Consider the following 12,215-nt stretch of genomic DNA (forward strand, 5'->3'; position numbering starts at 1 on the left):
TTTAATTAATTAATTTATTTTGAGAGAGAAATTCAGAGAAGGTGTGTGTGTGCACACATATGCGTGCGGGGGAGGGGCAGAGAGTGGGAATCTTGAGCAGGCTGCACTGCCAGCACATAGCCTGATGCAGGGCTCTTACACAACCATGAGATCATGACCTAAACCAAAGTCAAGAGTCAGACGCTCAAGTGATTGAGCCGCCCACGTGCCCCTATAAAGGTGCATATATCTTTTTTTTTTTTTTTTTCCATGCTGGGTATGAAGCCTAATGCTGGCCTTGATCTCACAACCCTGAGATCAAGACGAGAGCTGAGCTCAAGAATTGGATGCTTAACTGGCTGAGCCACCCAGGTGCCCCACGATCTCAGTTTTTACTGAATAAATGACACACACACACATACACATGCAAGTTTAGGATGCTAAAAATATACACTTAAATGTTAAAATGCTATTTCTGGATAGTGAAATGATGGGTGAACTTTACTGTCCTCTTTTCACTTAATTATATTTTCCACTTTAATATAATTAGCATACAATAGTTGTGTAATTGTTAAAAGGTGCTCTTTATAGTACAAAAATATCTGTCACCCACATTTCTTTTCACTTCACAAAGCCTTTCATAAATACTATTGTATTTGATCATCATGGCAACACAGGAATAAATCAAGAACAGTATTAAATAAAATTTATTCAATTAAAATGTATTAAATAAAATAAAATTCGGTAAATCTCACACCCCATTTTACAGATGAAGAAATAGACGTTCTGGGGGCTCTCACGGTACCCTGTTCTTTCAGGATGGACTCTCCGTTCTGGACTGTCAGCTCTCTGCGTCCAACAGGCAATCTCTGAGCTGCATTCCGCTTAAAACAAAACAAAACAAAACAAAACACAAAAAGGTCAGTTGCCTAACTTCTTCAACCTGGACAAGAGAGCTAAGAACACAGCTCTGATCATTTCCCGGCCCTGCCCAGAGCCTCCAGTGGCTCCTCTTGACTGCAGGGCAAGGGTCCTCAATTCTGGACATTCTGGGCTGGATCATCCTTTGTTGTGGGAGTGTCCTGTACACTGTAGGGTTGTTAGCAGCATCTCTGGCCTCTTGGTAGATGCCAGTAGCACCCGCCCCGACCTCCCCCACTTCCCTCAACACATACCCAGTTGCATCAGCCAAAAATGCCTACAGACATTTTATCTCTAGACAAAATTGTGCTCGGCTGGGAACCAGCCAGCATCCCTGAGCCCCTACCCAGGCCTCTGGTGACTTCTGTACCAATTCCCTTGCCAGGGCCTGTCTCACAACCTCGGCATCTGTATGATCCCTCACCTCCGCCTTCTTCACATCTAACTTCTCGGGCAGGTGGAACCTGTGTACCCATGGGGGCGGGGGGCTTCCTCTGTGGCCTCACGGCACCCCGTGCTAGCCCTTCCTGTTGGTGTGTGGAAATCCCCAACTGCTCGTCTGTCTCCTCAGTGGAGTGTGAGCACTAGAGCACAGGGCCTGTGTGGCGCTCACCTCCTAGACCCTCGTGCCTGGGAAGGAGACATGGCGCACACTTTATAAAATACTTGGGCTGGAAGGAAGAAGAGAATGCAAAAGGGAGCAAAGTTACTTGCACTTTCATGATCCAGCAATCTCATTTTTTTGTATTGTTCAAAAGGTCCGTTTATGACTTGTCAAGCCTTGTCGTGCACTGGAAGAGGACTGTACACGCAGTCACAGCTGAGCTTGTCCTTACCAGCCCCGGGAAATGGAGAGTTCTGATGAGTGGCCTTAGAGAAGCAGCAGCAGGAGCCGCAGTGACATAACACCAGTGGGTGTGAGTTTCTCAGGCCTCTGCCTCTCTGAGCCTCAGTTTCCTACTCTAAAAACGTGAATCATAAAAATGCCCGCCTCGGAGTTGAGAGCGGGGATGCATTGAGCTGGAACACATGGCTCCCCCAGCAGCCCCAGGTGTATAAAGAGTGTTCAGCCCATGGTAATTGAATCAAAGTTACAATCTGACTTGTAGCATCTGTAGGGCCCCCACCAGGGCCATGATCTGACATTGGAACCGGCCCTGAGGGATTCCCTTTCTTGTCCCGGCCTCCTGAAGCGAGCTGACAGGACAGCCTTTGATGGCTCCTGTCCTGTCCTGTGATTTGCATTTTCCAATACCTCAGAGGCATTCACCATTTTCTACCTGTTCCCTTTGGGTTATTCCCTGGATGTCGGGGCTTTCTCCCAGGTTACTGAACACTCCATCCCTGGCTGGAGGCTGGAAACTCAGGCTTAGGACAGCTGCAGCTTCCAGTTGGGAACAAAGCTCCCAAGAGCGGTGTCCCTGGGCAGCATTGAAGCCCACTGAGGCTCCTCTTACTCTGGGGTTTGGCTCCAAGGAAGTGGCAGCAACGATAGGAGGCAGGATGGCCCTTTCCATGCAGCAGGGCCTTGTGATGCCTTTGCGGTCCTACCCTCAGAGACTACTGCTGCTGTAGGTTTGGAATGTCCAGTGTGGAGTCCAGGGACATAAACACGAAACCCACTGATAGTAATACCACATGGTGCTCTAAACCATGGTTTATTTTTGTCCCATGGATATCATGGCAATTCATTATTTCCTTCATTGCTTAGGCTGCTAGGTAGCTCAGAGTCCAAATCATGTCCTGTCTCCCTGCACCTGAGGCAGATCGTTTAGTGTGCACATTTGTGAGGTCATCTGACTTTTCTTATTCGCGTCTCCCTTCAGTCACTCAACAGTTCTTATTGTTATTATCCTGAATAGAACCTTGTGTGAGGTTCACAGAATCATGTCTCGACAACCAGGATGCTGGACAAAGGACACACCGGTCCCCCTCTGTCCTGTTGTCTGTGTGAAGTAGCCAAAGGCTTCAGGAGTCAGAGGCCCAAAGAGCTGGGGTCGCTTCTGTCGTAGGTTGTAAGTTCATTGAAAATCCTGCCCTGTCGGTTTATTTTCTTTCAGTCCCACGTGAGGCAGTGCTAGTTTTCACAGCTCTTCACGGGACTCAACACCTGATGCTAAAGACGAATTAAAGTGGATCCGCATGCCAGGCACATTTTGGTTAAGTCAGATGATTTTCAAAAGAAGCCTTTCGGGAGATGTCCCTTCCACCCTCCCTCTCCCTCTCCTCCCCACCCCCACCCCGGCTCTCTCTCTGAATCTCCCCTCGTCTCACATGTGCCCCACTCGCCTTTCTTTTCTTCCATCCCACATACCATCACTAGCTAAACAAGTTACTTCACTTATTTGAGCGTCAGGTTTTTTTTTTTTTTTTCAATCCCCAAAAGAGGAATTGAAAAACACCTCATAGGAAGATTGTGTGAATTACATTAAATTTATTTGTGTAAAGCACTTAGCATATTGTCTGACACAGGAGAAGTGTAACAAACGCTATTTTTATTCAATGATTCAACAAACATTTATGGTATACCATATGTTGAATGCTGGACACACACAATCAGATATTTCTCAAGGGAAAAATAATTCTCTTTATTTAAATACACACATACCCCATAGTAATCTGGGGCAAAGAAGCACTGAGACCCCACTAATGGTGCATACTGTGAAAGTCCTAGAAGAGGCTGGAACGGCACATGGCTTCATCTTCTCTGGAAACCTTTCCTGGGTTGGTGTCAGCAGTTCTTGTCTCCTTCCCTCGCCTCTCCCTCCTTTGGCGTCTGAGACCCTCCTTCTCTGGTTCAGGGTTACCTTTAGGGCCCCAGCTCCTGGCTGCACTTTAGGCCAGGCAATTCCAGGACTATACTCCACTGTCCAGTCCTACTTGGGCTACTTCAATTGCCACTATCTTTATGCAAATTAGCCCCCAAAAGAGGAGTCTTAATGTTATATTTGCTTCCTCCCCTTTTTTTTTTCTAATCACGGCCTGACTGCTTTCCGTTTCCCTCTCTGCTTTTGTGAACCTGTTGTGCCCGTGGCGCTCACAGGCTCTAAACACCGTGCATTCAGTGATGCCACGAGTGATTAATCTGTGGCTAGTTTCCTTCCATCTTCCCCAGAGCGTGTGCAGGGCCCATTCATCAAGATGCCCAGATAATTGAAGCAATCCACCTTCGTTCAGGGCCACGCTCTGGGCAGTGATGCTGGCCCGGAGAGCTGTTGTGTTGCATGTAATTACTCTTCCCGCGTGAATCCCCGGGGCCCCTCTCTGCCTCTTGCAGATCCCCATCACCTTGAACGGTGTTTCTGCACATGCCTCTCCCCTCCTCCCCACCAAGTCCTTCTGTGGACTTTCATCCCGGGCTGGCTTTCACGATGTTTTACCCTGACCCTGAGAAGAGCCGTTGGCATTGACAGAGCAGGCAGACGGACTCACTGAAACTGCGGTTAGAGAGAGCTGAGTTGGCTACTGGAGAGAACTATCTTCCCTGAGGTTTGGAGGAGCAGAGATCCACCACCATGGAGGTGGTGTGATGTTTCTCAGAGAGCTCGAGGGAAAGGACCGAAAGGGGATCTCTTTTGACAGATGACTGGCGAACTGGACGTCCTCCCTGACCTGCGTCCAGTGGAAGGAGAGATGTTAAGCTCAGAGGCGGCCTTAGCCACTGTCTGCTCCAGCTGCCCTCACAATGCCAACCTTGGGATGCCTTTTCTTAGCACAGATCTTCTTTAATTATTCACTTATTCACTCATTTACTCATCTCACAGATATTTGGGATTTACGGCATTGCACTGCCATACCCTTGCTGTCCCAAGCACGATGTGGGTAGAGGTGACGGCAACAAAGTGGTGTCCCACTAACCTGGAGGAATGAAAAAGTTGTATAAATGTCATCAATATTGTCTCCAGACTGTCAAGCTGATAAAAGCAATAAACATCACCAATTGTTTTAGGGGATATTCTGCAAGGGAGGCTTTGCATTCAAGAGGATATTATTTCTTCCAACCAGTGCCAATCAACAATGGCAACGAAACAAAGAGGCATAAATCACTGTAATAAAGAGGACTCTCATGAGTGTGACCTTGTAGCTGTATGCCGCAGCAAAGGATCTGAAGCCCAGGATTAGACTTAGGGGTGTAACCTCAGAGACCCAGAGAATGTGAGGTTGTCATTGTCCTTGAAGCCCTGAAGAGTCTGCCTGCCTCACTTGGAATTCAAGTCTCCCAGAAGGTGGCCCCAACTTGATTTTCTTCTAACAAGCTGCATTAGACCTTTAGAGGAAGAAGCACTGTCATGATCGTGGTGTCTCATTTCTACTCTCCATAGAAGTGAATATACGATATTAAAAACCATAGAATAAGTACAAGGAACACAACTCTAATTTTCTCCATAATGTTTTCTTGATGCTTTTTAAAAAATAGCAAGCAACAGATTCTTAAGCAAAAGTTGGTGTCCTTGCTGTGTTGATGTCTTGCGTATGTGCTGAGTTTGATAGAGGGTAACCCATATTGTCCACTTTGTCCCCATAAGAACCCTCCATTCAGTCGGCTCTGATCTCGATCCCAAGCTCAGGACTTTGTTTTCTCATGAACTTCCTTTGTGCCAGAATATTTCTTTTCTTCTCTGTCTACATAACTTTTTACTTTTCATCTACAGCCCTGTTTAAATTATGGCCCAACCCTCCCAAACCGGGAAGCCTCCATGGTCATTCCCATACAGGGAAAGCTTTCTTGCCACATCACTTAATAACATACCACTTTGTGACATGTCCCACATTGTTACTTCATGTGTGTATTTAATTTAAGTGTTCCTGTGTCCATTTCCTAATGAGCCTATGAATTTTTGAGGGCAAGACTCAGGTGTTACATTTCTGTCTCGCCCTTTGATGCTGCTGGGTGATAGCACTCACATTTTAAAGAAGCTTGTTCCTTGAGTCAGTACTTCTCAATCTGAGGAGCAGAGAGACTCACTTTAGGAGTAGAAATTCTCTGAGACACTGAGAATTCATTGCATCCTGAAAACATTGCGCTAAAAGTGGGTGATCCCTTGGTGCCAACGGAATGGTAAATTAAAATGCACAATCAAGCACTGATTAACATGAAGTGAAAATACAAAACTTAAATGTCATTAAAACGTCAGTGCTTAGGGAATATATCCCTAGCACCCTCTTCCACCCCTATCCCAGCTCTCCATCATCTTGTTCCACTACAGTCCGTGTGCACCAGGGGAGCGGGAACAGGCCAATTGCATTTCTATGGGGTGAGAAGCTTGGAAAAACCTAGAGCTTTAGATCCTTAGTACATTTAGATTCTGGTACAGCATCTTCAGGTCAAACTTCTTTGTGTTAGAGCAAGGACCAGGAGAAAAACCAGGTAAGTGCAAGGTTAAGTGCAAGATTCAAGGTAGAGAGAGGGGTTGCTGATGCCAGATGCTGTGGGTTAAATGGCATGGATGCAAGGAAGTGGGCATAGTTTGCAATATACCGCTCATGAGGAAAGAGGTATAAAAGGATTTCAATCTAAAATGGAACCACAGGATATGAAATAAAGAATCCCATGCATTTGCCCTCAGAAGAATGGAATTTCAGAACCAAGATACTGATTTTCTGTAAATGCTTGATTTACAGAAGAGTGAGCCTCATCTCCTCAGCAAGAACATCTGTCAAGAATCCCTTCCTATCTTCAAGTCCATGAACTTCCTATACTTGGACTTTGGCTGGACTTCCCCCTCTTTGCACTCCTTGCCCATAAATATAGCCTGCCCCAAACCCTCAATGGACTTGACTGTAGCTTGCTAAGGAATGCATTTTCTGAATTTTGGTTGTGCTGTTATTCCCAAATCTAAATTCTAGTGATTTGAGCTTGCCTTAGTTTACCTTTTTATTTAGGTCAACCGAGGGAAGAGGAGAGGGAGCCAGACTATAGCAGTAGATTGGGTATTGTAGGAGGTAAGAAGATGAAGGTAGAAGGCAAGGGGCTGGAAACTTGAGGAGGAGCAGAGATGAAAGAAAGTCTTTATTATTTAGTTTTTTAATATGGAGATGAGCACATTTATATTCCCTGTAGGTCCTCATCTTCTTCAGTCTGATGGGGAAACAAAGCAGACAGCTGCAGCCACGGGAGACAGACTGGACTGACCCTCTTCACCCCAAACCCAAAATTCCATGGAAAGGTTCTCACTGATCCAGCTGAGTCTTTAGGAGCCCAACTAAGGGTCAAAAATTTTGTATCGAGGCTGTGGGGAGGAGGTCCTACGTAAGTACATGACAGCACCTATGGGGGTCATGCAGATGGAATGGGAAGGAGAGCAGTTTTCAGTGAAGAGGGGTGTTCATTAATGTGTGTAGTTTGGAGGTGGGAGAGAGTTTAGAAAATTTGAGAAGCTCATATCTCAAGCTTATTTTGTTTTGTTTTTTGTTCTTGGAGAAGTTAGGGCCACTGCAAAGAGTTAGGGGGTCGATGGAGATTTGAGTTACTGAGGGCTTTGGAACATTACAATGCAAAATGAGAAAGCCAGCAGAGCGACTGAGCAACTGGGACATGCATTCAAGGGTAGGAAGCATCGTTGTGTCATGGCATCAATACTGATTTTTTCACTTAATGGACATTATTGATGACAACCTCCATTATCTCCCAGCATCCTAAACATAGATGGCACCAATAAAAGCAGATAGTTGGGCTGATCCAGGGTTGGAGAGCAGCAATATAGATGCATCAGGAAAGGAGGCAAACCAGTGGAGGAGAGGGGAACGGCTGAAGTAAGTGTCCACACAAGAGTAAGTGTCCACACAGCTTGGTATACAGACCGGGACTGATGTTTGTTTTTCATTTTAAAAGGGAGTATTTAATTCAACATAGCAATGAGAACTGAACAGTATTAAAAACAGGAGTGGCTTAAAATGCATTTTAATCCAGTGTCCTTTGGAGGAGTTTGCTAGTTCTCTACAGCAAAAGGATGCTAGGAAAATGTCCCTAGAAAACAGAAATTCTCTCAGGATGCACATCTAAAATTCTTAAAAGGGCTTAAAGATTCAGGGAGGAGCTAACCAACTGTTGTGTTTCAGTAGCACGTCTTATCATGGCCCTTGCAAATGGAAATGACCCTTCAGGTAAGGTGGGCACATTGTGGTTTGCTGAGGAAAGTTCCATGTAATTATCAATGGCACCTCTTTTCACTATTGAGAGGTCCCAATTTCGATCTTAGTCAGCTCATACTTGGTCAGGTCTGAAGTGACTAGGGCAAGTGGTCTCTCAGTAATGTCACTTCTTTGTGTGTGGTGCTGTAGGCCTGATGATCTGGAAGGAGTAAACTTTGGCTCTCAAACTGCTTCTCTCTTCTTGGTGTGAATGGAGACTCCTGGAAGCCACCAGTGCCTGCAGATCTGGGGTCCAAGGAGAAAGGATCAGTGATAGAAACAAAGCTACCCTGTCCTGCTGGTTCCCCGTAGGGGAAGCCACATAAGCAAAGGCTAGAGAAAATGGTTACATTCTTTGTTGGCAGATGGCTTAGAAAATACTGCCCATACTGAACTGGATTCCCCTAGGCCATCTGATACACCCAGGGTGCCTCAAGGCAGGAAGTCCCAGAAACCACAGGCAGTTTGTGACCGCCCACTTCAGCTTTTTTCAGCATGAAAAAGACACGGGCCATGCAGGAATCATCTTTGTTTCTTGCCACAGTGAAGCCCGATGATGTCTTGCATAAAGTAGATTCTCAATACGTACGTGACTGAATGCGTGTCCTCTACAGGACAGACTGGGTTTGTTCTGTCTTAGAGGTGCCTCAGTTGGTGGCCTTCAACTTGGTATACAGACCTATATGTGTACAACGCAGCACAGAAGATGGGGCAGGTGAAGGTGGGGAAGAAGGCTGGCGGGAGCTGGGATAGATTTTTTTTTTCCTGAGCCCAGCTGGTGATCAGCTTATACCCTAAAGCAGAAGGATTAATAACCAGAGTAATTTTATCCCCATCAGAATGTAACTACAGATGTGGGCTTATTGGGTGAAACAGCTAATCCTTTCTACATTTGGCTCACTCATGAAATACGATGCCTGGGGTTGTCAAAAGCACTATTTCCACATGGGCGTGCTGCTGGGTGTGTAGCCCTCCTGGGCTGTGTGGGCAGCTGTCGACTGTCTGTGCTCTTGCTGTGGGTGAACTGACTTCTCACTGGACTGATGGAGGGGAAGGGAACAGGCCTGTGTGTATGTGTGGACACTGAGAGGAGGGAGGGCGTGGTTGAAGGAAAATGTCAGGTTTTGGAGTAGGTCGGTGCGAAAAGAGGCTGGAGGGAAAAAGACTCTTGGAAAAACCTAAGCTTCCTTGCAACCCTGTCTTACAGCGTCAGGGATAGGGAGGCAGCAGGAAGAGGGAAGAGGGCTGAGGAGAGGGGGTGCGCCTGGGTGTACACGTGCTCCAGATCTGAGCCAGCAGGCACCCAGGGATTTACAGCGTGGCAATGGTTGGAGGCTCCAACGCCAGGAGACTCAATTAATCAGAGCTGCTGCTGATGGAGCAGAGATGAAGGGTTTCCAGGCCAGTCAGTGATATGCTTGGAGCTTTTCCCCGGGCAGCCACCCTGGGGTGAGTAACAGGAGACAAGATTCTTTCTGAGAGCTAAGGTCTGCGAGTTCCACGCCGCCACGGAGGGAGGTACCCAGGCAGCCAGTGGGCGTTAAGCGGGCGTGGTCAGGGCGACGGGGCGTGGCCCCAGCACCGGGGCCCCCACCCCGGCCGGCTCGGCGCACCACCTCCCGCTGGGCGTGGGGGCAGGGGGCGGGGAACGACGGTGGTCCCGGTGGGCCGCGTGCCTCCTACCTGACCCCGGCCGCTCCCTGCGCGGTGATCCGGGTCCCAGGTTGGGCGGCGCAGCGCAGGGCGCCGAAGGCGTCGCCCTCCCTTCCACCCACCGTTACCGGGCTCGGCTGGTCGCTCCGACCCGCTCGCTCTCCCGCTTCTTTTCAGTCCCAGGCTGGAGGGGCAGGAGAGGTTAAAGCTTCATTCCAGTGAGCTACGTTCCAGAACCTTTAAAAAATGCCCCGGGGTTCCTGGAAGACGTTGAGAGGAAAGCAGAGTGTCCGACGTCCCCACCCAAATGCTCCTCATCCAGAGAGACCGCCTTTGACTGAAGAGTCCCGGTGGGTGGGAGGAAAGGGCAGAGTGGCTTGTAAAAAAAAAAAACAACCTTCTTATCCATTCGTCTTCCTTCCCCTACCTTCTTCCCTTGGGTTCTTAATTAATGTCCCCCCTTCCCTCCAGCCCAAAGAATCTGGAGCCTAAAACCCTTCTCCCACAGGGCAGGGCGGGCCCACCGAGGCCGCCCTTAGCCCGGGAGTTCAGGCGGGGCCGCGCAAGGAAGGATTGCGCCTCCCGGGCGGGTCTCGGGGTTGGAAAGCTCACATCACCATGGCAACGAGGTCCTCGCTTCCCGTGGGAATAACGAACTCCCGAAAGTGCAGCAAATTGGAAAGGGACCTGCCGAGTGCCAGCTGGGGCTCTAGGCCCGAGGGGGGAGTCTGCAGAGGGCGGACGGGGCGGGGTACGACCGGGCCTGAGGGGCGACCCCAAGCGTGGATGCCGGGCTGCTCGTGTTTCCTCTGAGTCAGGTGGGGCCCGCACATGCTGGACACGTGACACGCCGTGCTTCCCGGGGCCGCCAGTGAGCAGATGTAGTTGCTGACTTGCTTAGAGCAGTGTCCTGGCTCTGGCTAAGTGGGACGGTTCCCTTCTGTTCTGGCTCGCGGCTGAATTCAAGTTCTATGTGGCTGAGGCCATTAGTTTATTTTTTACAATTTTTTTTTTTGGAGTTTTAAAAGTTGTTTTAGTGGTAAAAAGAAAAAAACAGTTTTTAACCCATCAATAAATGTATAAAGAAGGAAATGAAAATGATCCACAATCCCCAATTCTTACATCCAAAGATAGCCACTATTAACATTTTGTTGTCGTCCTTCCAGATTCTTCCTGCACGCGTGTTCGCACGTGAATGTAGTATTTACAAAAGTGGATTACTCTGCACATGATGCTTTGTCACTTAACTTACCACAGACAGGGAAAGCGGGAAGAAAAATCGATTTATTATTTCTAATGGCAACATAGGATTATCATAACTTATTAAGCATTTGCTACTGCTGGAAGTTTAAGTTGCTTCCCAATTTTTACTCTTCTTTGTGGGAATAAACATCCTCACACATACATTTTTGCATACAGTCTGTTAGTTATTTTAAGTTAAGTGAAACTTCTAGAGTCACTGGGTCAAAGAATAGGGGCATTTGAGATTTTGATGTACATTTCTAAATTCTGGGTCTCTGGGTTGTTTCAGACGCAAGTGGGCTTTTTTTTCTCCTCCATTGGTACTAGGAACAACAGGGTGAGTTCCTTTATAATATGGTGTCTTGGTTCCTATTCCCGCCAAAGCAAAATCTGAAACAAGAATAGTATGGCGTGTGAATATTTATTATATCTGTTGGGTGTGAATAGTTTTTTTTTCCAGAGGTGATCCCAGAAGCACACTGAAAGGTGAGCAATTAAAAGTGCACTAATGAAGGGGTTACTGCTGTGGGCAACTGGGGGGCCCAGTCAGGCTGGGGACCCTCTGAGAGAGCACATAGAACACTCCTCGGAATGGATCCCCATTTATTTCTGCAGGACATTAACTCTCCATATCACCCAACCTTCCCCACTGTTGTTTGGAAAATGTCTGCAGGTGAGTTCTGAGGTAGGCCAAGGGGATATGGCCGAAGCGTCTACAGCCTCAGCCACAAATGAATTATTACAACTTGCCCTGAACCCAGGCCAAGGGATGAGGTTAATGCAGGATAAAATTGCGTAATGGGCTCCGATTTTCCCCAGCCCCTCCACCTTCCCTCTCTGTTCCCTAAGCCATCTCTTGGTGCCAACTTCAGCTGCCCAGGGCTCCCAAAGTATTGAATCCTCTAAGGCATGTCAAAGAGGTCTTCTCAAGGACTTGCTCTAGAGTGTTAGAGACCAAATCTGTTACTTTTCCAGGTACATTTACATTTTAAGACAGAAACCAGAGGGGAGAATAATTCTTCACTGGAGGAACTGATGAGAATGCTGGCATTTCAGGCACTGTGGCAGCTGGAAGATTCTCTGGCAGAGGCAACCGAGGCCGAGGCCGTCCAGCAGAGGAATTCTGTGTGTCCTCTTTTGACCTGCAACAGGTGAGAGGCAGTTGGAAGGCGGAAGTGCAACAGGAGAGAAGAGTCCAGACTCTTGTTTCTCTCACAAGGATGACACTTACTGGCCTGCAAATTTAGAAAATGAGGCGGGAAAGAGGAAATACTGCTGAATTGGCTGGA

At 47.6% G+C, this 12,215-nt stretch overlaps 2 long non-coding RNA genes across 2 annotated transcripts; both read right to left on the reverse strand.

The window, feature by feature from the left end:
• Positions 1-668: 668 nt before the first annotated feature.
• On the reverse strand, positions 669-3,098 carry LOC121014645 (uncharacterized). The gene is made up of 2 exons (XR_005783327.1): positions 1,325-3,098; positions 669-863 (listed from the first exon to the last, which is right to left on the reverse strand). It is a non-coding gene; the product is annotated as an uncharacterized LOC121014645 (long non-coding RNA).
• Positions 3,099-3,374: 276 nt separating this feature from the next.
• Positions 3,375-10,394, reverse strand: LOC121014646 (uncharacterized). The gene is made up of 2 exons (XR_005783328.1): positions 9,715-10,394; positions 3,375-4,758 (listed from the first exon to the last, which is right to left on the reverse strand). It is a non-coding gene; the product is annotated as an uncharacterized LOC121014646 (long non-coding RNA).
• Positions 10,395-12,215: the final 1,821 nt, after the last annotated feature.

The sequence above is a fragment of the Herpailurus yagouaroundi genome, unplaced genomic scaffold (assembly GCF_014898765.1).
Source record: "Herpailurus yagouaroundi ecotype Mexico unplaced genomic scaffold, PumYag 203, whole genome shotgun sequence".
Taxonomy (NCBI): Eukaryota; Metazoa; Chordata; class Mammalia; order Carnivora; family Felidae; genus Herpailurus; species Herpailurus yagouaroundi.